Raw genomic sequence first — 6,455 nt, 5'->3', positions numbered from 1 at the left:
TGGATGGGTACATATCTGAAAATGCATTATAACTTTGCCCAGTGTGTCATATAATTTCTGTGTACTCATACATCCTGTAGAGAGTTGTAACATAATAAACGGGCAAATTTGATGCTTCAAGATGCAGATATGGAATCAGATGAAGAAAGAAGAGAACTAAATCTTTTGTTCTGCGCTATCAGTCACTGTATCTGCCGTTCAGTGTCACCCTCGAATGGCTTCTGCTCCTCTGTTGTCTCCACTCCGCCGTGTGCCTCCTCGCAATGATGTTATGTACACACACCTGATGATTAATATGCAGCGATGAAAGCAGGGAAAAGAGGAGCGACGGATAGAAGAAAAACAGAGGCGAGAAAGGCCTGATGGGAATCTTTTCGGGACAGTAAACACTGCATGAATTAACCTATCAGAGCGCTGACAACATGACGCGTGACCAGGAAACAAATGAGAAGAGGGAGAAGAGAGAGTAAATATACCAATAATATACTGTCTGTATATGTCTTGGATTATTGATTTCTTTAAAAAAATATCCTGTATTAGTTTCACTTAAGGTGATACATTGCTAGTATTACTGATATTACACAAGTCAGCGGTATATTGTTTTACAGAATGCTTATGTATGCATGTGTGTATAAGTGTGTGTAGCGCCTACTCAATGTCAATCAAGCCAGTTTCTAATTAAGAGTTGCTGTGCAAGGTTAGCGATTGTTGCCAGGGAAGGAAATCACTATCAGCGTCCCATTTTCATATGAATGAGCTCTTTTAATTAGACTGTGCAGCTAATGAGAGCCTATATCAAAATAATAGAATGTTTTACCAGCTATGTAAGAAGGGAACAAAAAAAAGCGCAGATGATGACATATAGGACGAAAAGGAGCCGAAGAGAGAAAACTAATGGAGTGAAAGCAGGGAGATTAACTGGTTCTGAGCAGAAAACAGATATCTGTTGTCTTTGAACCTGTAATGTTATTTCTGTGCTGACAGAAGTTCAAAGAATCCGGAGGCCGAGATTGAGTCAGACTTTGGTGCACAAAAGGAGCGAGAGAGAATAAAATGTCGACTTGCATGTTGTAAGTCTGCTGCGTGTGTGTGTGTCTGACAGAGAAAGAAGCAGGAAGGGAGATCTCAGATGAAAAGCAAAGGGAAAAAAAAACTCTCTTCCATTGTTGGAGTGTGTGTTCGTGTGTGTGGTTGTCAAGTGTGCACGCATACTTGTGTGCCTGCTATAATTTCTCCATTTGAAGGTTAATTAACGCTTGAAGTAAAAGCTACAGGACTGCAAATCAAAGACAGTAAACAGTCTTCCAGCCGCCTCAGGGGATTATTAGAAAAATAAATGAAAGCTGCATAAAACAATTAAAATATTTGAAATGTGAACTTTGAGAAGCAGGCTTTCCTTTGATAACACTAAAATGATCAAGGACAAGGGAAATAAACTTAGAGCAAAAGTGTGTGAGTGTAGCATTGTACAAAACCATACACAATATGGACGCCGTCACTGTAATGCATTAATAGTAACCAAACAAGTATTAAAACAACGTGTTTTGGGTGGGTTTACATGAGGAACCTGTGCAGTTACTCTGTAAAATAAAGTAAATGTAAATTTTATTTAAAATATAGAAAATGACAATATAATCGTCGTATTATTATAATAATATATAATAATATTAGGTTGTAGGTTTCCCAGTCAGTATCTGACACTTCAAACAGAAAACAAGCCAGTGGGCAAGTAATAAAAACACAAAGGGCACAAAAACGCACTTTAGGCTCCTTGAAAGAAGTAGAAGAAGTAAGAGAATGTGTGTGATGTTGGTGGTTGGGAGGGCAGTATATATATATTTGATTTGGGGCTGTGCCGTGTGCGTGTCAACACCCTCAATCTGGCAGACCAGAGGGATATGAGCTAATTAAGGAGGAAGACAACCGAAGGGGCAAAAACAGAGGGAAGAAATCAAATTAAAGGCGGGGGGGGGGATTAGTGAGAGAGGCAAAGTACTTTCTACTTTTTCTGGAGTTTAGCAGAAATGTTTGGAAAGAGAGAGGACAAGACAAAGTGGGGCGGTAAGCAGGGAATAAAGAGTTAGAGAGATGAAGAAGGTAAAATCTGATTTGGAAGTTGTTTCAGATCACATTTGCATCAAATGAACCCCCCCACCCGTTTTTATATGTTCCCTTTGTCTTAGTGTCCCTTTTTCTTGTCGTTTTCTCTCTGTCTTTGTCTGTCTTTCCATCTCCTTTTAGTTCTCTCAGAGGAGCTGTCCCTGTCCCAGCCCTGGAGCTCGTATCTGATGGGCAGCGGGCCACTGTTTTCATAAACACAGTTTTTGGAGGGCTAGCATACATACATAAACAGCAGCACCACAGGCTGCAGTGTCAGATCTCCTCTAAACCTCCGTCACTCACTCTGCTCTTCTAAAAGCCCCATCAGGCAGTGTTTGGGCCAGCCTGACAGTGCTGGGCTTTCAGATGGGTCCCAGACAGAACCAGAGCCATGTTTGGGTCCCCCTGCAGACAGTGAGCCCCCCGGCCCATCAGAACCCCGCTGTCCTTGCCTGTCAGTCCGGGATTAACTCTGTATACACACTGGGCCATTACAGTACACACGGCATAGACCTCAGGGCACAATAAATATCTTTTAATCTGATAACCTTGTGTTTGCTTAAAAAAGAAAGTTATTTCAAGGTTTTCTGTGGGTTTAAAATAGTATGTTATCATATTACACTGTGAAGAACCTCTAAATCCGTAAACAGTTTTTCCTCTGATAATTAAAGAACCATTTGTGGTTTCCTAAAGCTGAGATCCTGAGGTTCTTAAGTGTGCTTTTGGTTTGTCTGTGGCACCAAAACCTCTGCATGGCAGAGCAGCAGCTGTCCCATTAGCATACATCTTCAGAAAATCTATCCACAGTGATAACAATTGTAGCCCAGCAACTCAGTCCCAAAGGATATAACTATTGTCAGACCACTTGTGCATCAGTGAGGGGTTTTCTCCTGTTTTAAAAATAACTTAAAGCTATAATCAATACTTTTTATATGCGCCATGGATCAAATGACTACACTACTGCATGTATCTGAAAGTGTGATGTAATGATGAACTCACAGAATTATCACTCAACTCATCCTTTTCAACTCTATGGAACATTTTAGTGTTTTTCAGTTTTCCAGCCCCTAACTTTACTGTTTTGGTTCACTCTCACCGCTGTTAAAATCCACTGTACACTTCCTGCTCAGCACCAAACAGCAGAAAAGACAAAGTTAGTGGTTATCTGGTAAACATGGTGGAGCATTTAGCAGCTTTAAGAACATTACCTGCAAGGTGAAGAATTGTCTGTAATCTAGGCAGCAGGATATGTGCTGCCTGTTACTAGTTACCAAACTTTACTAGCCATTAAAATTAACTTGCAACTACAGTCGTATTTATGCTACTTTATACTACTTTACTTCCACTTGAAATGTTGGCTCTTTAAAGGGGAGACTTTAGCTTTAGCAAGTTTCATAGAAAATGTATGGCAATTAAGACAGAGAGCACTGTATCCAACATAATTAGATTATTTTGTTTATGAATCGTATGAAATGTTTTCTTTTTTGAATGTGTAGAACTGTATATTATGATTTGTCATGTGGCCATCTTGGCTGATGTTGCTTTAGTGTCTTGTAAGCCCATATAGGCTGGGCACCATAGACTGGTGCAGGGCACTTAAATAAATAAAATCAGTCAATCAATCCACAACATTTCAGTTGGAAATATTATACTTCATACTTCACTACATTTATGTTCCAGGTACTCACGAGTTACTTTACAAATTTTACAACAAAAGACTTTCTTAGAAAATATAATGCCTTTTTTTTAAGCTAACAGTATAATGAAGTAATTAAAATAAGCTGCACCTCCACCAGCTTCATCAGTTAAATGCTGCTTATGTATCTGTAATACTAATCTAATTAAAGACAATATAATACTACCACCACAGGGGACATTTTTCCACATTGAGGACTTTTAGTTTGCAATTGGACATTTTGTTAATAATACTTTTAAACAGTATTTTGAATACAAGAATTCTACTTGTAATGGAGTATTTTTATAGCACCATGTTGCTAATACTTACTCAACCACTGACCAACGGTCATTGGCCATTTTAGTCATGAGACTTAATAATCAATAAATAATGCCCTTGTGTGTACTGTTTCTCTCAGGATTATATGAGAAAACAAATATTTTAGCTTTTATGTCACAACAACAACAAACAAAAACATTGTTGTCTTAATTACTCCACATCTTTTTTTCGGAGAGAATTCACAGACACTGTTATGTTATGACACATTCACGCGAAACATATTTTAAGCTCAGTGGATTCAGACTGTGTGACTCATAAGGAGTGAGTTAGGGGTGGTTTCTTTGTTTAGGACTATCATGTTTGGTGACTAATGTAAACATAACATCTACCTCTGGGTTGCGGCAGACCAAATGGACTCCCCAAGGCTCCCTGAAGACATTTCATTAGATTGTAAAACAAGCATAAAAATCCAAGAATAGTTGACATCGCTTTGACATCTTTTACAAGGTTATCCAGAGTGGAAGTGACTTTTCACATGACCCTACACATCACATGACCCCACCAGCAGCAATTTAAGTTGAACTGGACCCAGAGTTTTAAACGCTCCTCCCTGCAGCCCGAAGTCCCGTCAGTCGTAACACAATGCTCGAAAGGGAACAGCTTCAGGCCTTTCCTTCAAATTCATTACTATGTTGGTTTAACATAATTATTGGGAACATTTTTGTGTCTACGCAGGACCTTGAACCAAAATCCAGTAGTTTAATAACAGTTAAGGCTCTGAGCTGGAAGCTAGTTTGACAAAAACTCAGATTAAGAGAGAAAAGTAAAGTCAACCTGGAACATTTATGGAAACATTTGGGATCAACAAAATATATAACGTAGGTCTAGTTGTTTTTATACATTTTAATGCAGAAATGTTACATATTATACCTTTAATTGAAGGTGGTGAATAGCAGTGTGCAATGTAATATGTTAACAGGGATGGGCTCTGCTTATTTTCCTTTTAGATCGTTTTAGTCCTGAAGGGCATCTTTAAAAGAGAGGAGTGGTTCAGAAATATCAACGTCACTAAATAGACTGAATAGAGCCCGACCGAATTTTATATAAAATGTACTGATACACTGGCTTCAGAACTAATCTTGAACATAAAACAATAAACAAAATACACCAGTACAATTATTACCCTTTTCAGTTTATAGCATATGAGGATAGAAAATGAAAGCTACAGCTACAATTTATTGCTTTCTTTCTGTGCTGAAGGGCAGCAGTAGTTTGCAGTTATTTGTTCTGCTATGTGGGATTTAAAACGTGAACTACAGAGAGGATAGCTATGTGATTAACAGGTGTGCAAGGAGGATGAATAATGAAGAGAGGCTGTGTCTTCCATGTTGTTCATCTTTTTCTCCGATCTCATCTCTCCCTCACTGCTTTCGCTCGTCACCTCAATCTCTGAGTCGCAGTGGCGAGTCGAGATTCTGTTTACGTATGTCTCTGCTTCCCCCTCTCCTCTATATGTGAAGGTGAGCGATAGACACCTGGCATCGGCACGCAGACTACTGGCTGGCATTTTTCAAGGTAATGCTGCAGGTGACCTCTGACCTGGACGACTGGACTCTGCTGAGCTCAGCTGTAATGATCGACTGTTATTCTTCGCCCATCAGCCTCTGCCTTTCACTGACTGTCCCCTCGTCCTGAGGTGATGAGGAGAGAGACGAGAGGATGACAGCGGCAGTGAAAACAGACAGTTGTTTGCGTTGTGTGTGTCTGTGTGTGTGTGTCAGGGTATGGAAGCAGTATATCAATACATTGCCTTATTGAGGTGCCAGCATTAATTTGCATGTTATTTTCTTGTGCATATGGGACAGGAATAGATATGCAAACAACTCAGTGGTGATGGGAGAACAATGGTGGTCTTGAGGGCATTTCTTTCATTACAGTGTAATGCTAACCCCTTCCAACAGTTTTGTGGATGAAGCTCTTTGAGGATTTGGTTTTAGTAGCTGTATACTATGGTCATGCAGAAGTTATTTTGAAATAAAATGGTCAGATTTAAACTAATTCTAATAATGAAATAAATAAATAAATATACAGTAACACAACAACAGACAGGTGCAGGTGATCCTAAATGGACCAGGATCACAAAGATGCTCACTGGTCTCTTCTTTTGTTCTCATCAATCTATAATACTCACTTCATTTAGACTAAATTTAGACTTTATTGCCCCAGAGAGAGATTTATTGTCACAGCTAGTTCAACATAGAAACACACAGATATAAACACAGCAACATACGGGGGTTCAACATGGTGGACTATATATCGACGTCGACCTGCAGTGTCTGTCTAAGTCATTCTAAGGCAACTAAAAAAAAAAAAAAATTCTTATATTCAGGTGATTGTACAC

Source organism: Morone saxatilis, unplaced genomic scaffold (assembly GCF_004916995.1).
Source record: "Morone saxatilis isolate NCDOM2014 unplaced genomic scaffold, NCSU_SB_2.0 Contig18, whole genome shotgun sequence".
Taxonomy (NCBI): Eukaryota; Metazoa; Chordata; class Actinopteri; family Moronidae; genus Morone; species Morone saxatilis.
The sequence above is the reverse complement of the archived record's forward strand: the minus strand, read 5'-3'. Positions refer to the sequence as shown.